At 41.9% G+C, this 24,370-nt stretch overlaps 1 non-coding gene across 1 annotated transcript; it reads right to left on the minus strand.

Moving 5' to 3' along the window:
* Nucleotides 1-19,941: 19,941 nt before the first annotated feature.
* Nucleotides 19,942-20,015, minus strand: TRNAN-AUU (transfer RNA asparagine (anticodon AUU)). Its single transcript has one exon. It is a non-coding gene; the product is annotated as a tRNA-Asn (tRNA).
* Between the last annotated feature and the right edge of the window lie 4,355 nt (nucleotides 20,016-24,370).

The following is a 24,370-nucleotide window of genomic DNA, read 5'->3' on the forward strand; positions in this document are numbered from 1 at the left end:
CCTTGCAGAGCCGGAAGATAGAAGCCGGGTGAGTATGAGAAGAAAAGAAGACTTCAGAGGCGGCAGAAGACTTCATGATCTTCACTGAAGTAACGCACAGCACTGCAGCTGTGCGCCATTGCTCCCATACACCTCACACACTCCGGTCACTGTAAGGGTGCAGGGCGCAGGGGGGGGGGGGCACCCTGGGCAGCAATATAAACCTCTTTTTGGCAAAAATATAACACATATACAGCCGGGCACTGTATATATGTATGAGCCCCCGCCAATTTTACAGTTTAAGCGGGACAGAAGCCTGCCGCCGAGGGTGCGGGGCTTCTCCCTCAGCACTCACCAGCGCCATTTTTTCTTCACAGCACCGCTGAGAGGAAGCTCCCCGGACTCTCCCCTGCTTATACCACGGTAGACAAGAGAGTTGAAAAGAGGGGAGGGGGGCACATAATTTGGCGCAAATTACATGCTGCAGTACTACTGGGCAAACATTAAGTTACTGTGTATTCCTGGGTTATATAGCGCTGGGGTGTGTGCTGGCATACTCTCTCTCTGTCTCTCCAAAGGGCCTTGTGGGGAAACTGTCTTCAGAAAAAGCATTCCCTGTGTGTGTGGTGTGTCGGTACACGTGTGTCGACATGTCTGAGGAAGAAGGCTATATTAGAGAGGAGCAGGAGCAAATGAATGTGGTGTCTCCGCCGACAGCTGATTGGATGGATATGTGGAATGTTTTAAATTCTAGTGTAAACTCATTGCACAAAAGATTAGACAAGGCTGAAGCTTTGGGACAGTCAGGGTCTCAACCCATGCCTGATCCTATGTTGCAGGGACTGTCAGGGTCTCATAAGCGCCCACTATCCCAGATTGTTGACACAGATACAGACACGGATTCTGACTCCAGTGTCGATTACGATGATGCAAAGTTACAGCCAAAATTGGCAAAATCCATTCGATATATGATTATGGCAATAAAAGATGTTTTGCACATCAGAGAGGAACCCCCTGTCCCTGACAAGAGGGTACATATGTACAAGGTGAAAAAGCCTGAGGTAACCTTTGAGGGGGTCACACGAGCTGAACGAGTTATGTGAAAAAGCTTGGGAATCTCCAGATAAAAGACTGCAGATTTCCAAAAGGATTCTTATGGCGTATCCTTTCCCATCAATGGATAGGTTACGATGGGAATCCTCCCCTAGGGTGGACAAAGCATTAACACGCTTATCCAAGAAGAAAGCCCTCCCGTCCCAGTATACGGCTACCCTCAAAGAGTCTGCTGACCGCAAACAGGAGATTACCCTGAAGTCCATTTATACACATTCAGGTACCTTACTCAGACCGGCAATTGCGTCGGCCTGGGTGTGTAGTGCTGTAGCGGCATGGACGGATACCTTATCTGAGGGGATGGATACCCTAGATAAGGATACTATTTTATTGACCCTGGGGCATATAAGAGATGCTGTCCTATATATGTGTGTATGCAAACTACAGGTGGTGCTGCAGGGCTCACACCCTTTTACTTGTCTTGTAGAGCAACTCTGGAGCTGTTTCTGGGTCCAGCTGCTGCAAGAAATCAGCTTGAATGCTTCAGGGGCTGGGGCATGGCCAACATGAGCCCACACTGATGGGGGGTGGGGGTGTATAAAGCGATTTAGGGGTCATCCAAGCGCAACCCCACAAAGGCCGCCATGCCCTGCGTGACCCTTTTCTCTTTTCATATGCAGACGAGGGTTGCAGCCAACTATGCCCACTGCTTGGATGACATCACTATATGCAAATCCATCTGCTGCAGGCCTTCCCCCAGGAATGCTTGCAGTAGTTGTTGCATTTGGTTTGTTGTTAGGGGGTGTTTCAGTATTAGGCAGCCTTCTGCCCTCCCACATTCGTCTGAAAATGTGTTCTCCCTGCAGTTGTTGTTCCCAGATGAGAGTTCCCTTGTGCTTCCTCAGTTGAATCTCCTTAACTTGACAGGGGTGTGCCCGAGCAGCCGCCCTCCACAGCCCTATCCCAACACATACTTATCTTGCATATGAGATCTCTTGATCATGAAGATAGTTCTCACAGGGTGAGTTTCATCCATTACATTTTAAAGTAGGAAGGTACAAATTACATATTCAAATTACATATATGTGCTGGATTCAAATGTTTTCCCCCTTCCTTTCTCAATTGTGCCCATCAGCAGCTATTCTAATGTTGCTGCCAATGGGTGTGACGCATTCATTTCTTCTGTGGGGTACACTGGACTCCACAAGGATTCACATTGTATGTACACCAGAGTAGGATCTTGATCTGAGGCACCCACAGGCTCAAAGCTTTTGACTGTTCCCAAGATGCTCAGCGCCCCCTCCTCTATAACCTCGCTTCCATGAACAGGGAGCTCAGTTTGTAGTTGGTGCCTTCAGTAGCAGGCCACTTAACAGGGGGCTGCCTCAGGCAGCCTATTCTTAGCTATTAATTTTGGCAAGAAAAGAATAACTTTTTTTATAAGAATCTACAAGGGCTGCAGCAGGCTAGGTCTAATAGACCTCTTTACTGCAGCTCCATCACTCCCAGTGGCGCAGTATACTCCCGTGCCCCGGTTGCTGGGTCACTGCAGCGGAGGCTCCGGTTTCTTCCTAAGGTCAGTCACACACACACCGCCCTCCGGGATCACGAGGCCGCTGATGGGGGCGGGCCGTGTGCGCACTGGCGTGGACACTGATTACTGGGCAGCCGCTCCACTAGCCACCAGGGACAGTTAAGGAGCACAGCTCTGGGGTTTTTTCTCCTATATTAACCCCATTTTGTACTACCCGCAGTGCATTGTGATAGGTAATGGGGCCTGATTCAGGTTGGATCGCAATCCAACTGCAAAAACTGCTAAGAGCATACGCATCCGCCTGCATTTTCTGCGGCACCCCGCAGATAATGCGATCACCTCTGCCTGTGAATCGGTGAAGGGGGGGGTGGAGGGGGGTCAACAACACTCCATTTCCAAGTCGGAGATGGAGCGGTGCGGGGGCACGGTTTCAAAATGGGGTCGGCAACGGAGAAACAGGAGGCGTGGTCAGAGCAGCTGCATGACATCACATGGGCCGGACTCTGCCAGTGGAGCCCCAGCGTCATGAGGTAGATTTTGTAGAGGCCGGGGAGGACTTCTGTTCCTGGGAACTAGCTGTGTTGTGCAGCTTTATTCCTCTGCCCCTACCTCTGGCAAGAAAGGACGCACCTCGCACTTTCTTGTTTCTTTGTGACCGAAAGGACTGCATTTGATAATGCGGAGCTTTCTTATGCTGTGAGGGAACATAAGGTAAAAAATTTGATTTTCCAACTGTAGCTGTGCGTGTTAATGCTTTGTCCATCCTACGGGAGGATTTCCATCGTAACCTATCCGTTGATGGAAAAGGATACGCCATAAGAATCCTTTTGGAAATCTGCAGTCTTTTATCTGGAGATTCCCAAGCTTTTTCACATAACTCGTTCAGCTCGTGTGACCCCCTCAAAGGTTACCTCAGGCTTCTTTCCCTTGTACATATGTACCCTCTTGTCAGGGACAGGGGGTTCCTCTGTGATGTGCAAAACATCTTTTATTGCCATAATCATATATCGAACGGATTTTGCCAATTTTGGCTGTAACTTTGCATCATCGTAATCGACACTGGAGTCAGAATCCGTGTCGGTATCTATGTCAACAATCTGGGATAGTGGGCGCTTATGAGACCCTGACAGTCCCTGCAACATAGGATCAGGCATGGGTTGAGTCCCTGACTGTCCCAAAGCTTCAGCCTTGTCTAATCTTTTGTACAATGAGTTTACACTAGCATTTAAAACATTCCACATATCCATCCAATCAGGTGTCAGCGGAGACACCACATTCATTTGCTCCCGCTCCTCTCTAATATAGCCTTCTTCCTCAGACATGTCGACACATGTGTACCGACACACCACACACACAGGGAATACTTTTTCTGAAGACAGTTTCCCCACAAGGCCCTTTGGAGAGACAGAGAGAGAGTATGCCAGCACACTCCCCAGCGCTATATAACCCAGGAATAACACAGTAACTTAATGTTTGTCCAGTAGCGCTGCTGTATGTAATTTGCGCCGAATTATGTGCCCCCCCTCTCTTTTCAACCCTCTTCTCTACCGTGGTATAAGCAGGGGAGAGTCCGGGGAGCTTCCTCTCAGCGGTGCTGAGGAGAAAAAATGGCGCTGGTGAGTGCTGAGGGAGAAGCCCCGCCCCCTCGGCGGCGGGCTTCTGTCCCGCTTAAACTGTAAAATTGGTGGGGGCTCATACATATATACAGTGCCCAGCTGTATATATGTTATATTTTTGCCAAAAAGAGGTTTATATTGCTGCCCAGGGCGCCCCCCCTGCGCCCTGCACCCTTACAGTGACCGGAGTATGTGAGGTGTATGGGAGCAATGGCGCACAGCTGCAGTGCTGTGCGCTACCTCAGTGAAGATCATGAACTCTGTGGAGCCCGTCTATCCCCATGGTCCTTACGGAGTCCCCAGCATCCTCTAGGACGTTAGAGAAACTAGGATTTTAATACCTACCGGTAAATCCTTTTCTCTTAGTCTGTTGAGGATGCTGGGCACCCGTCCCAGTGTGTACTGTGTCTGCAGTTATTAAATGGCCCTTAACTCCAGAACATTTATGTGGAGACAACTTTCCTGACTTGACCATCTTCCTTGGACGTTTTCCCCCTGTGTGACTGCTCCCCAGCCTCGGAGGGTTGCATCTGTGGTCCCTAGGATCCAGTCCTGGATCCCGAACCATCGCCCCTCTAGGAGGTGAGAACTGTGCAGCCACCAATGGAGTGAGATTCTGGTCTTGGAAGACAGGATTATCCTCCGGTGCATGTGTAGGTGGGATCCGGACCAATTGTCCAACAGGTCCCACTGGAACACTCTGGCATGGAACCTGCCAAACTGAATGGCCTTGTAGGCCACAACCATCTTCCCCAGCAACTGAATGCATTGATGGATTAACACTCTTGCTGGTTTCAGAATTTGTTTGACCAGACTCTGGATCTCCATAGCCTTTCCACTGGAAGAAAACCTCTTCTGTGTCCAGTATGTGTTATGATTCCAGCACTCTGGTCAGAGAAGATCTTATGGCAAGGACCGGAGCACTGGAACGGAATGCTGGGGAAGGGAGCAGGACAGGAAAATAGCCCCTTGCGCCCTAACTCTGTTGTCTCGCCCGTGTTGTCAGAAATCCCCTGCGAGACTATGGTTTCTTGAGCCCTTGGCAGCCGCGTTTGAAGGGCGGATTATGTCTGCCCAACTTCGATGCCCCCCGGTCTTAATGAGAGACAAAGGGAAACCCGAGACAGGGTGATAACAAGAGGCCCTCTAACTAAACAACCAGGCCAGGGGCTAAGCAAACTCAAAACTATAATATGTGCGGAGAAACCGCCAGGAAAAAGGACAACCAAAATATCCACTTGTCCAATTCTCCTACCCGGCACCGCCGAGTACCAGAGAGGACTTGTGGAAGCGGAACCCTCCGCAAATGCTCCAAACACAAAATATAAAAGGTAAAGCGGCTGAGCCGCAACACACGGCAGAGCCGCAACTCACGAACACCACTGGATATAAAACGGTGATCAGTCAGGACTCCAGGGAACCAAACGACCTCTTGGGATGAGATGACAACTCCCGAATACCGGACTTCTGCGGACTGGAATGACCGGATACAGCAGGACTGGAAACAGACTCTCAGCAAACAAATCTACAAAGAAATATAACTGCATCAATTGTATTCTGACTAAAATGATCTTATTTGGTTCTAGATTTAAGAGTTTTTTTGAAATACTTTAAGATTTAGAGATTATTTGGTATTAGGTTGGGTAATTTTACTGTCTATATTCATGGATTTCTACAGATCTGAATGGTCAATCTGGCATTAATATATGGTTAAAAGAGCTTCTTGGTTTTAAGGGTAATAAAAATTCCATGAGCATCATTCTCATAAGAGTAATAAAAATTAGGAGGTTTATGAAAGATTTATAAACATAATGATTGAGAGTATCGTTATTGTTTAATCGTGATTTAAAGTAACTTCTGGCTATGAGACATTGGTTTTTATATTATTGTTTTTTAATAGTTCATTTAAGTGTATTTTAAATAATTCGAGTCCACTCTCCTTTGTTTCTCTGCAAATGTGTTAATATATATATGTATAAGAAATTTTTTGACTGCCACTGCTTGAATAGGAGTCTGCAAGTCATTAATAGATTAAATTAAATGATGGCAGCTGAGCTCCTTCTGATTACAAGTGATTACCAACAGACAGGTGTATTGCCAATTAAGGAAGCAGAGGAGTATAAAGGAGACCAGGGGCTCTAGAGGCGGTACTTCTGAGGAAACAGCCCCAGGATTGAGGCTGAGAAACGCGTCAAGCAATCCGTCTGATTACATTGCCCGACATTCTGCATGGCATCCAGCTAACCATCACGAACAGAGACTGATTTCTGCAGCACGTCCCCGACAGCATCCGCCGCTCAGCGCCTCACCCAGCATCTGTTCGGCATTTGGCTCACCGCACCAAACGGAGATTCAGCTTATGACAGCTAGCAGTATGCTCCAGGTGAAGCTTGATGGAAAGTGGTGAGAGAGCATTATAGTCTTTGAATTTTTATGCCGATCTGAATGAGACTGTGAGCATTTTATCTATTATTTCTCACAAGCCCTGCACATTCTGTTGCAGTGTCCCAGAGCGGGCAGCCGGCGCCCTACGGACATAACACAATTGTTGCCCATTGCATAAGTTGGGTTAAGTATAATAACAGACTCCAAAATAGCGTCACATGCTTAATCTGTTATTGTGCAATTATAAGCTTCATAAGAAAAGCTGATCAATTCTGGACGGCATTATTGAGAAATAAGAGCTAAATAGGGATTTCACAAATAATGGAGCGGATGACATCAATGTGAATAATCCCTATATACATCACGGATGAACTTTTAAACCCTCTACCAATATATGGTTTCAAGTGTTTCAATCAGCCCACGCGTGGAGCTTACTCTAAGGAATTCCTGTTAATCACAAGAGTTACTATACATTATATAAAGGGTAGATTGATACATTGTTCCAAAGGAGACCTTAGTGAGGAATACAAATTGTTACATGTTTTGATGTGTTGCTGCTAAAAGATTTTTTAAAGTCACAGGATGTTTAGGTTTTCTCATAATTTTTATATATGAATAAGGTCATTTTTAATAAAATATATTAATACTTTAGTGACAGCGCTTCTCTCTGTGGTTCTCAGCAAACAAAGGCAGCATGCAGGAAGCTATTACCGGCATCTGTGAGAAGCCCTGGGAGTGTATTTAACAAGGAGTCCTCCAATCAGCTGCTAAAGGCTGATTAGAATAAATGCCGTGCAGCTGCCTTGCTGCACGGCCAGAGAGCAGGTGAATATCTTAATTTCCTAAAGCCTAGCAACGGGGAACGCGGTCCACCAGTGGCGTCCCCGTTGCTAGGGTCCGTGCGGCTCAGCGCGCCCGGCGTCTAGCGTTGCTAGGGAGCCGGCGGCTGTACGTGCACGGCATCTCTAGTTGCTAGGCGCCGGGCCGCGCAGACCATCAAGCGGACCCCGGCGCCTAACAGTACCCCCCCCTTGAGGAGGGGTCAAGGAACCCCTAAAGCCAGGTTTCTGAGGAAATTCCCGAAAAAATGCCCTCTTGAGCCTCGGGGCATGAAGATCCTTATCCTGGACCCAAGACCTTTCCTCCGGACCATAGCCTTTCCAGTGAACCAGAAAATACAGCCGATCCCGGGACAATTTGGAATCGAGAACCTTCTCTACCAAGAACTCCTGTTGTCCCTGTACATCCACTGGAGATCTACCCTGAGAGATCTTCCGAGGAAATCTACTGGAAGAAACGTATTGTTTCAACAGGGAACAATGAAACGTATTTCCAATCCTGAGAGATCTTGGTAAACGTAACCGAAAGGCAACTGGGTTGACTCTTTTAATAATAAGAAATGGCCCAATAAATTTGGGTCCCAGTCTAGCTGAGGATTGTCGAAGCCTGATGTTGCGAGTCGACAACCACACCCTATCTCCCACCTTAAAAGTGCAAGGACGTCGGAGCCTGTCAGAAAATTTCTTCTCTCGAAAGGCCGCTTTTCTGAAAGCAAGGTGCACCTTTTTCCAAATGGCTCTGAGATGGGAGGTTAAGGTAAGCGAGGAGACTGAGGAATGATGAAAAAAAGAATTAGCTCTGGGGTGAAAACCAAAAACTGAAAAGAATGGAGACTCTTTAGTGGAGGAATGACAAGAATTATTGTAAGCAAATTCAGCCAACGGAAGAAACTCGGACCAATCATTCTGGAGTTTGGCTGAATACAAGCGCAAATATTGTTTCAATGATTGGTTAACTCGTTCGGTTTGCCCGTTGGATTGTGGGTGGTAACCGGATGTTAACGACAATTTCATCTTCAATGAGGCACAAAAACATTTCCAGAATTGTGCGATGAATTGTGGACCCCGATCAGAAACAATATCAGTAGGCAACCCATGAAGCCTGAATACATGGCGGAGAAACAAAACTGCCAACCCTTGGGCAGAAGGCAATCGGGGAAGAGCAATAAAATGAGCCATTTTACTAAAACGGTCCACTACCACCCATATGACTCGGAATCCGGCTGAAAGGGGAAGGTCAACCACAAAATCCATGGAAATATGAGACCACGGCCTGAGAGGAACATTTAAGGGCATAAGTTGCCCGATGGGCAAGGAACGGGGAACCTTATGCTGTGCACAAACCTGACATGAATAAACAATTTCCTTGACGTCTTTAGAAAGACCAGGCCACCATACTGAGCGAGAGACTAACTCCAATGTCTTAGAGACTCCTGGATGCCCTGAAACTTTGTTATCATGGAATTCCGTTAAAACAGTAACTCTCAAAAACTCAGGGACGTAAAGACGACCAGCAGGGGTAATTCTAGGAGCTTGGTGTTGAAGCTGTTTTAACTGGGTAAATAAATCTTGTGTGAGGCCCGCCCAGATGACCGAAGATGGAAGTATGGGGGTAACAGGATTGTTATTGTGAACCGGAAGAAAGCTATGTGACAGGGCATCAGCCTTAGTATTCTTGGAACCAGGCCTGAAAGTGATTATAAATTTGAAACGCGTAAAAAATAATGCCCAACGTGCCTGCCGGGCATTAAGCCGCTTAGCCGATTCAATCTATTGCAGGTTCTTATGGTCAGTCAATACCGAAATAGTATGTTTTGCTCCCTCCAGCCAATGCCTCCACTCCTCGAAAGCCCATTTTACCGCCAGTAACTCCCGATTACCAACGTCATAGTTGGATTCAGCGGAGGAGAATTTCCTGGACATAAAGGCACAAGGATGTAACTCCAGAGACTCCGGATCCTTTTGAGAAAGGATAGCCCCCACTCCAACCTCCGAGGCATCAACCTCCACCACAAAGGGCAATTCCGGATTAGGAAGTCTGAGGACTGGAGCCGAGACAAAGGCTTGTTTCAAGGCCCGGAAGGACAACTCAGCTTCACGCGACCAGTTGGTAGGATCCGCTCCTTTCTTTGTCAGAGCTACAATGGGAGCAACCAGGTCAGAAAAAGAATGAATGAACCTCCTATAATAATTCGCAAACCCTAAAAAACGCTTAATTGCTTTTAAATTGGTGGGTTGCGCCCAACTAAGGATGGCCTGGAGTTTCTTTGGTTCCATGGAAAATCCCTGAGGGGAAATTATGTACCCTAAAAAAGATACTTCCGTGACATGAAACTCACACTTCTCCAGCTTGGCATATAAATGATTCTCACATAACTTTTGAAGAACCAGACGCACCTGGGTAACATGTTGTTCCATTGATTTAGAAAAAATCAGGATGTCGTCTAAGTAAACGACCACGAATTTCCCTAGGAAGTCACGGAGCACATCGTTAATGAGGTCTTGAAAAACTGCCGGAGCATTGGACAGGCCGAACGGCATCACCAGGTATTCGTAGTGACCCGACTGAGTACTGAAGGCCGTTTTCCACTCATCTCCAGATTTAATTCGGATGAGGTTGTACGCTCCTCTAAGGTCAATTTTAGAAAAAAATCACAGCAGAACGTAACTGATCAAAGAGTACAGAAATCAACGGCAAAGGATAGGTGTTTTTAACTGAGATCTTATTCAGGGCTCTAAAATCAATGCAAGGTCTAAGCGAGCCATCCTTTTTCTCCACAAAGAAGAAGCCTGCACTTAAAGGAGATTTTGATGGTCTAATAAATCCTTTCTCAAGGCTCTCCTTTACATAATCATTCATAGCCGCAGTTTCTGGCCCGGATAATGCATATAATCTTCCCTTTGGCAATGCGGCACCAGGAATTAACTCAATAGCACAATCATAAGGCCGATGGGGAGGCAGAATGTCCGCATTGCCTTTGGAGAAAACATCAGCAAACTCCTGGTATTCCACCGGAATGAGTTCTGGAATGATAGCTGCTACTCTGACTGGAAACGTGATACATTCCTTATCACAAAAAGTACCCCAATGTGAAATCTCCCCCGACCGCCAATCAATGGTGGGATTATGAAAGGCCAGCCAAGGGTGACCCAGAACAACTGGAACTGCTGGGCAATGTGTAAGAAAGAACTCGATTTTCTCGGAATGTAGAGCTCCTACTGTAAGTAGTACAGGAGGTGTACGGAGAGAAATAATCCCATTAGACAGCGGACTCCCATCTAAGCCATGCATGGTGACACACCTACCCAAAGGTAACTGAGGAATGCCTAAGGCCTTAGCCCAAGTTAAATCCATAAAGTTTCCTGCAGCTCCACTGTCAACAAAAGCCGACACCAAAGAACTGAGGCTGCCAAAGGAAACTTTAACTGGGACTAAAAGGGAGTTATTCGAGGAGATAAGCTGCAGACCTAGGTGAACCCCCTCACAATTCACCTGGTCAAAGCGTTTCCCGACTTGTTCGGACAATTACGAGCAAAATGTCCCTTACCCCCACAGTACAGACAAAGACCAGAATTTTGCCTTCTGGCTCTTTCTTCAGGAGACAGCCGGGAGAGACCCATCTGCATGGTCTCCTCTACGTCTTCAGGAATGGAATATACACACGGACTTGACCTTACAGGTGCTCCTTTTTCAGCCCTCCGCTCTCTGAGACGACGATCAATCTTAATAGAAAGCTCCATGAGTTTATCGAGAGTCTCAGGAGCGGGGTACTGAAGGAGACTGTCTTTTATAGACTCTGATAAGCCGAGGCGAAACTGACTGCGCAGGGCTGGGTCATTCCAGCCACAGTCGTTCGACCAACGGCGAAACTCCGTACAATAAACCTCTGCAGGATTTCTACCCTGTCTGAGAGCGCGCAACTGACTTTCAGCGGACGCCTCTCTATCAGGGTCATCATACAAGAGCCCTAAAGACTCAAAAAAAGCGTCAATTGACAACAATGCCGGATCCTCTGCTCTTAAACCAAATGCCCAGGTCTGAGGATCCCCCTGGAGCAAAGAAATAATAAACCCGACCCGCTGAGATTCAGTACCCGAGGAAGTCGGTCTTAAACGAAAATAAAGTTTACAGGATTCTTTAAAATTAAAAAAACTCTTTTCTATCACCAGAAAAACGGTCAGGCAAATGCATCTTTGGTTCAGGGACTACCCTTGGGGAAGCTCGCAAAAGATCTTCCTGCGACTTCACCCGAAGAGAAAGATCCTGAACCATCTGAGTAAGTTCTTGAATCTGGCTGACTAAGAGCTGACCAGGATTTGGCCCTAAACCTGTTGGATTCATGAGGCCGATAAACTCTCACAAAACTGAATGAGCAAAAATTAAACCCTGTTTAATTTTAAGTTTTGGTATGGCCGGTAATAATGTTATGATTCCAGCACTCTGGTCAGAGAAGATCTTATGGCAAGGACTGGAGCACTGGAACGGAATGCTGGGGAAGGGAGCAGGACAGGAAAATAGCCCCTGGCGCCCTAACTCTGTTGTCTCACCCGTGTTGTCAGAAATCCCCTGCGAGACTATGGTTTCTTGAGCCCTTGGCAGCCGCGTTTGAAGGGCGGATTATGTATGCCCAACTTCGATGCCCCCCGGTCTTAATGAGAGACAAAGGGAAACCTGAGACAGGGTGATAACAAGAGGCCCTCTAACTAAACAACCAGGCCAGGGGCTAAGCAAACTCAAAACTATAATATGTGCGGAGAAACCGCCAGGAAAAAGGACAACCAAAATATCCACTTGTCCAATTCTCCTACCCGGCACCGCCAAGTACCAGAGAGGACTTGTGGAAGCGGAACCCTCCGCAAATGCTCCAAACACAAAATATAAAAGGTAAAGCGGCTGAGCCGCAACACACGGCAGAGCCGCAACTCACGAACACCACTGGATATAAAACGGTGATCAGTCAGGACTCCAGGGAACCAAACGACCTCTTGGGATGAGATGACAACTCCCGAATACCGGACTTCTGCGGACTGGAATGACCGGATACAGCAGGACTGGAAACAGACTCTCAGCAAACAAAGGCAGCATGCAGGAAGCTATTACCGGCGTCTGTGAGAAGCCCTGGGAGTGTATTTAACAAGGAGTCCTCCAATCAGCTGCTAAAGGCTGATTAGAATAAATGCCGTGCAGCTGCCTTGCTGCACGGCCAGAGAGCAGGTGAATATCTTAATTTCCTAAAGCCTAGCAATGGGGAACGCGATCCGCCAGTGGCGTCCCCGTTGCTAGGGTCCGTGCGGCTCAGCGCGCCCGGCGTCTAGCGTTGCTAGGGAGCCGGCGGCTGTACGTGCACGGCGTCTCTAGTTGCTAGGCGCCGGGCCGCGCAGACCATCATGCGGACCCTGGCGCCTAACAGTATGACTCCCAAAAACAACAACCGCGTCATTGGGACCAACTGCGATTTTGGCAAGTTTAGGAGCCAACCATGTTGTTGAAGAACTGTCAGGGAGAGTGCAATGTTTTGCACCAACTGGTCCCTGGATCTCGCCTTTATCAGGAGATCATCCAAGTACGGGATAATTGTGACTCCTTGCTTGCGAAGGAGAACCATAATTTCCGCCATCACCCTGGTGAAAATCCTCGGAGCCGTGGACAGACCAAACGGCAATGTCTGAAATTGGTAATGACAATCCTGAATTGCAAACCTTAGGTAGCTTGAGGCAGTGGCTAAATGGGAACATGTAAGTAGGCATCCTTTATGTCTACCAAAACCATGAAATCTCCGTCCTCCGGACTGGAGATCACTGCCCTGAGAAATTCCATCTTGAAATTGAATTTCTTTAGGAAGAAATTGAGGGATTTCAGATTTAAGATTGGTCTGACTGAGCCGTCCGGCTTCGGGACCACGAAGAGGCTTGAATAAAAACCTTCTCCCTGCTGACAAAGGCCAATTTGAACAATCGGTGAGGGGGAACGTCTTGAAACCCCAGTTTGTACCCTTGGGACACTATTTGTAAAACCCACGAGTCCAGGTCCGAATGAATCCAGAACTGACTGAAGAGTTTTAGACGTGCCCCCACTGGTGTGGGCTCCTGCAAGAAAGCCCCAGTGTCATGCAGTGGATTTGGCAGAAGCAGAGGACAATCTCTGGTCCTGCGATCTTGAAGAGGCTACAGACCTCTTCCTTTTCCTTCCTCTACCTGCAAAGAAAGGGGAATCTAAACTTCTTGCATATCTATTGGGCCAAAATGACTGCGGTAGATAATGATGCGTCTTCATCCGTTGACAGGGAACATAGGGCAAGAAGGTTGACTTACCATTGAAATGAGGATGCATCTTGCTGCCTTTCCAATGAAGCAAGTTTAATTTAGTAATAGGTGAAAAACCATCCTTACAAAGGTGTTAATCAGAGACTTGGCTTTGTGGACACTTTTCAGAGAACAAATTTGTTAGCATAAAAATAAAGCCAGAAAATGAAGAGCTGTTTAATCACGCAATTTGATTTTTTTGCCAGCATATTTCTTTTTCTCTGCAACCCACTGCTAAATTGTGATTCCTAGATGTTTTTATAAAATCACTGAATCAAATCTAACTCTGATTACATCAGAGAAGGCCAGGTACCCTACACCATAACAGGGGGTATGAAATTTGACTTGTCTACTTAAAGATCACCAAAATCTGATAACAAGGTCAAGTACGTCCCTGGGTGGGATTGAACCACCAACCTTTTGGTTAATAGCCGTACACACTAACTGATTGCGCCACAGAGACACTTTGCAAAAGTACATACTGACAAAGGCTAATAAGCATTCATCTAAAACGTTTCCTAGAAAAACTTTAAAAAGTCAATAATCTGGAGAGTTTTTGTAAGATGTTTCTTCCATCAACCAACGAAGAAACACATTGGTACTTTCCCATGATGAGTGAGTGCTTCAGGATCTCTTGCACTTACATGTGCAGCAGAGTACAGCAATGGAAGCATGCTAGGCCCATAACCCAGAGGTAGGCAGATTGAAACTATCTTCTGCTATATGCATTTTTTTTTGTTAATTAAAGTAATCCAAAACTGGGATTGATATTTTGGCTCTTTTATTTTTACTTAAAGTACAACAACTTTTACCATTTTAATTTGTTTTAATAGTATATTGACAGTATTGTTTTCTTTCAAAAATCCACTTAATTTTCTTTACCCTATTATTAAAATGGTAATTGACAAAAACAAACTACATTGTCACCAGAAGAGCAATACAAAATGTACAAGTGATATATTAAAATCATATTTCCAGCTTGCATTTCAATGATGCATTGGGGCAACGATTTTGTGAGAAACATCTTCACCCTTAAATAAAGATTTTCTTAATTCCTTACCTGTGTGCTAATTAGATATCACCTTGTTTTCATATTAAACAGACTTCCACATGAGAAAGCAGCAAGGATGCAGTGGCGTTAATGTTTCCTGGTGTCAACTTGTATTATTTCAGTAGACATTGAAATGAGGATGCATCTTGCTGCCTTTCCAATGAAGCAAGTTTAATTTAGTAATAGGTGAAAAACCATCCTTACAAAGGTGTTAATCAGAGACTTGGCTTTGTGGACACTTTTCAGAGAACAAATTTGTTAGCATAAAAATAAAGCCAGAAAATGAAGAGCTGTTTAATCACTCAATTGGATTTTTCTGCCAGCATATTTTTTTTCTCTGCAACCCACTGCTAAATTGTGCTTCCTAGCTGTTTTTATAAAATCACTGAATCAAATCTAACTCTGATTACATCAGAGAAGGCCAGGTACCCTACACCGTAACAGGGGGTTTGAAATTTTGACTTGTCTACTTAAAGATCACCAAAATCTGATAACAAGGGAAATTAGGTCCCTGGGTGGGATTGAACCACCAACCTTATGGTTAATAGCCGTACATACTAATTGATTGCGCCACAGAGACACTTTGCAAAAGTCCATACTGACAAAGGCTAATAAGCATTCATCTAAAACGTTTCCTAGAAAAACTTTAAAAAGTCAATAATCTGGAGAGTTTTTGTAAGATGTTTCTTCCATCAACCAACGAAGAAACACATTGGTACTTTCCCATGATGAGTGAGTGCTTCAGGATCTCTTGCACTTACATGTGCAGCAGAGTACTGCAATGGAAGCATGCTGGGCCCATAACCCAGAGGTAGGCAGATTGAAACTATCCTCTGCTATATGCATTTTTTTTTTGTTAATTAAAGTAATCCAAAACTGGGATTGATATTTTGTCTCTTTTATTTTTACTTAAAGTACAATAACTTTTACCATTTTAATTTGTTTTAATAGTATATTGACAGTATTGTTTTCTTTCAAAAATCCACTTCATTTTCTTTACCCTATTATTAAAATGGTAATTGACAAAAACAAACTACATTGTCACCAGAAGAGCAATACAAAATGTACAAGTGATATATTAAAATCATCTTTCCAGCTTGAATTTCAATGATGCATTGGGTCAACAAATTTGTGAGAAACATCTTCACCCTTAAATAAAGATTTTCTTAATTCCTTACCTGTGTGCTAATTAGATATCACCTTGTTTTCACATTAAACAGACTTCCACATGAGAAAGCAGCAAGGATGCAGTGGCGTTAATGTTTCCTGGTGTCAACCTGTATTATTTCAGTAGACATTGAAATGAGGATGCATCTTGCTGCCTTTCCAATGAAGCAAGTTTAATTTAGTAATAGGTGAAAAACCATCCTTACAAAGGTGTTAATCAGAGACTTGGCTTTGTGGACACTTTTCAGAGAACAAATTTGTTAGCATAAAAATAAAGCCAGAAAATAAAGAGCTGTTTAATCACTCAATTGGATTTTTCTGCCAGCATATTTTTTTTCTCTGCAACCCACTGCTAAATTGTGCTTCCTAGCTTTTTTTTATAAAATCACTGAATCAAATCTAACTCTGATTACATCAGAGAAGGCCAGGTACCCTACACAATAACAGGGAGTATGAAATTTTACTTGTCTACTTAAAGATCACCAAAATCTGATCACAAAGTCAATTACGTCCCTGGGTGGGATTGAACCACTAACCTTTTGGTTAATAGCCGTACACACTAACTGATTGCGCCACAGAGACACTTTGCAAAAGTCCATACTGACAAATGCTAATAAGCATTCATCTAAAACGTTTCCTAGAAAAACTTAAAAAAGTCAATAATCTGGAGAGTTTTTGTAAGATGTTTCTTCCATCAACCAACGAAGAAACACATTGGTACTTTCCCATGATGAGTGAGTGCTTCAGGATCTCTTGCACTTACATGTGCAGCAGAGTACAGCAATGGAAGCATGCTGGGCCCATAACCCAGAGGTAGGCAGATTGAAACTATCCTCTGCTATATGCTTTTTTTTTGTTAATTAAAGTAATCCAAAACTGGGATTGATATTTTGGCTCTTTTATTTTTACTTAAAGTACAATAACTTTTACCATTTTAATTTGTTTTAATAGTATATTGACAGTATTGTTTTCTTTCAAAAATCCACTTCATTTTCTTTACCCTATTATTAAAATGGTAATTGACAAAAACAAACTACATTGTCACCAGAAGAGCAATACAAAATGTACAAGTGATATATTAAAATCATCTTTCCAGCTTGAATTTCAATGATGCATTGGGGCAACGATTTTGTGAGAAACATCTTCACCCTTAAATAAAGATTTTCTTAATTCCTTACCTGTGTGATAATTAGATATCACCTTGTTTTCGCATTAAACAGACTTCCACATGAGAAAGCAGCAAGGATGCAGTGGCGTTAATGTTTCCTGGTGTCAACTTGTATTATTTCAGTAGACATTGAAATGAGGATGCATCTTGCTGCCTTTCCAATGAAGCAAGTTTAATTTAGTAATAGGTGAAAAACTATCCTTACAAAGGTGTTAATCAGAGACTTGGCTTTGTGGACACTTTTCAGAGAACAAATTTGTTAGCATAAAAATAAAGCCAGAAAATGAAGAGCTGTTTAATCACTCAATTGGATTTTTCTGCCAGCATATTTTTTTTCTCTGCAAACCACTGCTAAATTGTGCTTCCTCGCTGTTTTTATAAAATCAATGAATCAAATCTAACTCTGATTACATCAGAGAAGGCCAGGTACCCTACACCATAAGAGGGGGTTTGAAATTTTGACTTGTCTACTTAAAGATCACCAAAAGCTGATAACAAGATCAATTACATCCCATGGTGGGATTGAACCACCAACCTTTTAGTTAATAGCCGTACACACTAACTGATTGCGCCACAGAGACACTTTGCGAAAGTGCATACTGACAAAGGCTAATAAGCATTCATCTAAAACGTTTCCTAGAAAAACTTTAAAAAGTCAATAATCTGGAGAGTTTTTGTAAGATGTTTCTTCCATCAACCAACGAAGAAACACATTGGTACTTTCCCATGATGAGTGAGTGCTTCAGGATCTCTTGCACTTACATGTGCAGCAAAGTACAGCAATGGAAGCATGCTGGGTTCATAACCCAGAGGTAGGCAGATTGAAACTATCCTCTGCTGTATGCTTTTTTTTTTTAATTAAAGTAATCCAAAACTGGGATTGATATTTTGGCTCTTTTATTTTTACTTAAAGTACAATAACTTTTACCATTTTAATTTGTTTTAATAGTATATTGACAGTATTGTTTTCTTTCAAAAATCCACTTAATTTTCTTTACCCTATTATTAAAATGGTAATTGACAAAAACAAACTACATTGTCACCAGAAGAGCAATACAAAATGTACAAGTGATATATTAAAATCATCTTTCCAGCTTGAATTTCAATGATGCATTGGGGCAACGATTTTGTGAGAAACATCTTCACCCTTAAATAAAGATTTTCTTAATTCCTTACCTGTGTGCTAATTAGATATCACCTTGTTTTCGCATTAAACAGACTTCCACATGAGAAAGCAGCAAGGATGCAGTGGCGTTAATGTTTCCTGGTGTCAACTTGTATTATTTCAGTAGACATTGAAATGAGGATGCATCTTGCTGCCTTTCCAATGAAGCAAGTTAAATTTAGTAATAGGTGAAAAACCATCCCTACAAAGGTGTTAATCAGAGACTTGGCTTTGTGGACACTTTTCAGAGAACAAATTTGTTAGCATAAAAATAAAGCCAGAAAATGAAGAGCTGTTTAATCACTCAATTGGATTTTTTTTGCCAGCATATTTTTTTTCTCTGCAACCCACTGCTAAATTGTGCTTCCTAGCTGTTTTTTATAAAATCACTGAATCAAATCTAACTCTGATTACATCAGAGAAGGCCAGGTACCCTACACAATAAGAGGGGGTTTGAAATTTTGACTTGTCTACTTAAATATCACCAAAATCTGATCACAAGGTCAATTACATTCCTGGGTGGGATTGAACCACCAACCTTTTGGTTAATAGCCTTACACACTAACCAATTGCACCACAGAGACACTTTGCAAAAAGTCCATACTGACAAAGGCTAATAAGCATTCATCAAGAACGTTTCCTAGAAAAACTTTAAAAAGTCAATAATCTGGAGAGTTTTTGTAAGATGTTTCTTCCATCAACCAATGAAGAAACACATTGGTACTTTCCCATGATGAGTGAGTGCTTCAGGATCTCTTGCACTTACATGTGCAGCAGAGTACTGCAATGGAAGCATGCTGGACCCATAACCCAGAGATAGGTAGATTGAAACTATCCTCTGCTATATGCATTTTTTTTTGTTAATTAAAGTAATCCAAAACTGGGATTGATATTTTGTCTCTTTTATTTTTACTAAAAGTACAATAACTTTTACCATTTTAATTTGTTTTAATAGTATATTGACAGTATTGTTTTCTTTCAAAAATCCACTTCATTTTCTTTACCCTATTATTAAAATGGTAATTGACAAAAACAAACTACATTGTCACCAGAAGAGCAATACAAAATGTACAAGTGATATATTAAAATCATCTTTCCAGCTTGAATTTCAATGATGCATTGGGGCAACGATTTTGGGAGAAACATCTTCACCCTTAAATAAAGATTTTCTTAATTCCTTACCTGTGTGATAATTAGATATCACCTTGTTTTCACATTAAACAGACTTCCACATGAGAAAGCAGCAAGGATGCAGTGGCGTTAATGTTTCCTGGTGTCAACCTGTATTATTTCAGTAGACATTGAAATGAGGATGCATCTTGCTGCCTTTCCAATGAAGCAAGTTTAATTTAGTAATAGGTGAAAAACCATCCCTACAACGGTGTTAATCAGAGACTTGGCTTTGTGGACACTTTTCAGAGAACAAATTTGTTAGCATAAAAATAAAGCCAGAAAATGAAGAGCTGCTTAATCACTCAGTTGGATTTTTTTTGCCAGCATATTTTTTTTCTCTGCAACCCACTGCTAAATTGTGCTTCCTAGCTGTTTTTTATAAAATCACTGAATCAAATCTAACTCTGATTACATCAGAGAAGGCCATGTACCCTACACCATAAGAGGGGGTTTGAAATTTTGACTTGTCTACTTAAATATCACCAAAATCTGATCAGAAGTTTAATTAGGTCCCTGGGTGGGATTGAACCACCAACCTTTCGGTTAATAGCCGAACACACTAACCGATTGCGCCACAGAGACACTTTGCAAAAAGTGCCTACTGACAAAGGCTAATAAGCATACATCTAGAACGTTTCCTAGAAAAACATTAAAAAAGTCAATAATCTGGAGAGTTTTTGTAAGATGTTTCTTCCATCAACTAACGAATAAACACATTGGTACTTTCCCATGATGAGTGAGTGCTTCAGGATCTCTTGCACTTACATGTGCAGCAGAGTACTGCAATGGAAGCATGCTGGACCCATAACCCAGAGGTAGGCAGATTGAAACTATCCTTTGCTATATGCATTTTTTTTGTTAATTTAAGTAATCAAAACTGGGATTGATATTTTTGCTCTTTTATTTTTACTTAAAGTACAATAACTTTTACCATTTTAATTTGTTTTAATAGTATATTGACAGTATAGTTTTCTTTCAAAAATCCACTTAATTTTCTTTACCCTGTTATTAAAATGGTAATTGACAAAAAAAACTACATTGTCACCAGAAGAGCAATACAAAATGTACAAGTGATATATTAAAATCATCTTTCCAGCTTGAATTTCAATGATGCATTGGGGCAACAATTTTGTGAGAAACATCTTCACCCTTAAATAAAGATTTTCGTAATTCCTTACCTGTGTGCTAATTAGATATCACCTTGTTTTCACATTAAACAGACTTCCACATGAGAAAGCAGCAAGGATGCAGTGGCGTTAATGTTTCCTGGTGTCAACCTGTATTATTTCAGTAGACATTGAAATGAGGATGCATCTTGCTGCCTTTCCAATGAAGCAAGTTTAATTTAGTAATAGGTGAAAAACCATCCCTACAAAGGTGTTAATCAGAGACTTGGCTTTGTGGACACTTTTCAGAGAACAAATTTGTTAGCATAAAAATAAAGCAAGAAAATTAAGAGCTGTTAAATCAAGCAATTTGATTTTTTTGCAAGCATATTTCTTTTTCTCTGCAACCCACTGCTAAATTGTGCTTCCTAGATGTTTTTATAAAATCACTGAATCAAATCTAACTCTGATTACATCAGAGAAGGCCAGGTACCCTACACAATAAGAGGGGGTTTGAAATTTTGACTTGTCTACTTAAATATCACCAAAATCTGATAACAAGGTCAATTACGTCCCTGGGTGGGATTGAACCACCAACCTTTTGGTTAATAGCCATACACACTAACTGATTGCGCCACAGAGACACTTTGCAAAAGTACATACTGACAAAGGCTAATAAGCATTCATCTAAAACGTTTCCTAGAAAAACTTAATAAAGTCAATAATCTGGAGAGTTTTTGTAAGATGTTTCTTCTATCAACCAACGAAGAAACACATTGGTACTTTCCCATGATGAGTGAGTGCTTCAGGATCTCTTGCACTTACATGTGCAGCAGAGTACAGCAATGGAAGCATGCTGGGCCCATAACCCAGAGGTAGGCAGATTGAAACTATCCTCTGCTATATGCATTTTTTTGTTTGTTAATTAAAGTATTCCAAAACTGGGATTGATATTTTGGCTCTTTTATTTTTACTTAAAGTACAATAACTTTTACCATTTTAATTTGTTTTAATAGTATATTGACAGTTTTGTTTTCTTTCAAAAATCCACTTCATTTTCTTTACCCTATTATTAAAATGGTAATTGACAAAAACAAACTACATTGTCACCAGAAGAGCAATACAAAATGTACAAGTGATATATTAAAATCATCTTTCCAGCTTGAATTTCAATGATGCATTGGGGCAACGATTTTGTGAGAAACATCTTCACCCTTAAATAAAGATTTTCTTAATTCCTTACCTGTGTGCTAATTAGATATCACCTTGTTTTCACATTAAACAGACTTCCACATGAGAAAGCAGCAAGGATGCAGTGGCGTTAATGTTTCCTGGTGTCAACTTGTATTATTTCAGTAGACATTGAAATGAGGATGCATCTTGCTGCCTTTCCAATGAAGCAAGTTTAATTTAGTAATAGGTGAAAAACCATCCCTACAAAGGTGTTAATCAGAGACTTTGCTTTGTGGACACTTTTCAGAGAACAAATTTGTTAGCATAAAAATAAAGCCAGAAAATGAAGAGCTGTTTAATCACTCAATTGGATTTTTCTGCCAGCATATTTCTTTTTCTCTACAACCCACTGCTAAATTGTGCTTCCTAGATGTTTTTATAAATCACTGAATCAAATCTAACTCTGATTACATCAGAGAAGGCCAGGTACCCTACACCATAACAGGGGGTTTGAAATTTTGACTTGTCTACTTAAAGATCACCAAAATCTGATAACAAGGTCAATTACGTACCTGGGTGGGATTGAACCACCAACCTTTTGGTTAATAGCCGTACACACTAACTGATTGCGCCACAGAGACACATTGCAGAAGTATATACTGACAAGGGCTAATAAGCATTCATCTAAAACGTTTCCTAGAAAAACTTTAAAAAGTTAATAATCTGGAGAGTTTTTGTAAGATGTTTCTTCCATCAACCAACGAAGAAACACATTGGTACTTTCCCATGATGAGTGAGTGCTTCAGGATCTCTTGCACTTACATGTGCAGCAGAGTACAGCGATGGAAGCATGCTGGGCCCATAACCCAGAGGTAGGCAGATTGAAACTATCCTCTGCTATATGCTTTTTTTTTGTTAATTAAAGTAATCCAAAACTGGGATTGATATTTTGGCTCTTTTATTTTTACTTAAAGTACAATAACTTTTACCATTTTAATTTGTTTTAATAGTATATTGACAGTATTGTTTTCTTTCAAAAATCCACTTCATTTTCTTTACCCTATTATTAAAATGGTAATTGACAAAAACAAACTACATTGTCACCAGAAGAGCAATACAAAATGTACAAGTGATATATTAAAATCATCTTTCCAGCTTGAATTTCAATGATGCATTGGGGCAACGATTTTGTGAGAAACATCTTCACCCTTAAATAAAGATTTTCTTAATTCCTTACCTGTGTGATAATTAGATATCACCTTGTTTTCGCATTAAACAGACTTCCACATGAGAAAGCAGCAAGGATGCAGTGGCGTTAATGTTTCCTGGTGTCAACTTGTATTATTTCAGTAGACATTGAAATGAGGATGCATCTTGCTGCCTTTCCAATGAAGCAAGTTTAATTTAGTAATAGGTGAAAAACCATCCTTACAAAGGTGTTAATCAGAGACTTGGCTTTGTGGACACTTTTCAGAGAACAAATTTGTTAGCATAAAAATAAAGCCAGAAAATGAAGAGCTGTTTAATCACTCAATTGGATTTTTCTGCCAGCATATTTTTTTTCTCTGCAAACCACTGCTAAATTGTGCTTCCTCGCTGTTTTTATAAAATCAATGAATCAAATCTAACTCTGATTACATCAGAGAAGGCCAGGTACCCTACACCATAAGAGGGGGTTTGAAATTTTGACTTGTCTACTTAAAGATCACCAAAAGCTGATAACAAGATCAATTACATCCCTGGGTGGGATTGAACCACCAACCTTTTAGTTAATAGCCGTACACACTAACTGATTGCGCCACAGAGACACTTTGCGAAAGTGCATACTGACAAAGGCTAATAAGCATTCATCTAAAACGTTTCCTAGAAAAACTTTAAAAAGTCAATAATCTGGAGAGTTTTTGTAAGATGTTTCTTCCATCAACCAACGAAGAAACACATTGGTACTTTCCCATGATGAGTGAGTGCTTCAGGATCTCTTGCACTTACATGTGCAGCAAAGTACAGCAATGGAAGCATGCTGGGTTCATAACCCAGAGGTAGGCAGATTGAAACTATCCTCTGCTGTATGCTTTTTTTTTTTAATTAAAGTAATCCAAAACTGGGATTGATATTTTGGCTCTTTTATTTTTACTTAAAGTACAATAACTTTTACCATTTTAATTTGTTTTAATAGTATATTGACAGTATTGTTTTCTTTCAAAAATCCACTTAATTTTCTTTACCCTATTATTAAAATGGTAATTGACAAAAACAAACTACATTGTCACCAGAAGAGCAATACAAAATGTACAAGTGATATATTAAAATCATCTTTCCAGCTTGAATTTCAATGATGCATTGGGGCAACGATTTTGTGAGAAACATCTTCACCCTTAAATAAAGATTTTCTTAATTCCTTACCTGTGTGCTAATTAGATATCACCTTGTTTTCGCATTAAACAGACTTCCACATGAGAAAGCAGCAAGGATGCAGTGGCGTTAATGTTTCCTGGTGTCAACTTGTATTATTTCAGTAGACATTGAAATGAGGATGCATCTTGCTGCCTTTCCAATGAAGCAAGTTTAATTTAGTAATAGGTGAAAAACCATCCCTACAAAGGTGTTAATCAGAGACTTGGCTTTGTGGACACTTTTCAGAGAACAAATTTGTTAGCA

The sequence above is a fragment of the Pseudophryne corroboree genome, unplaced genomic scaffold (genome assembly GCF_028390025.1).
Source record: "Pseudophryne corroboree isolate aPseCor3 unplaced genomic scaffold, aPseCor3.hap2 scaffold_651, whole genome shotgun sequence".
Lineage (NCBI taxonomy): Eukaryota > Metazoa > Chordata > Amphibia > Anura > Myobatrachidae > Pseudophryne > Pseudophryne corroboree.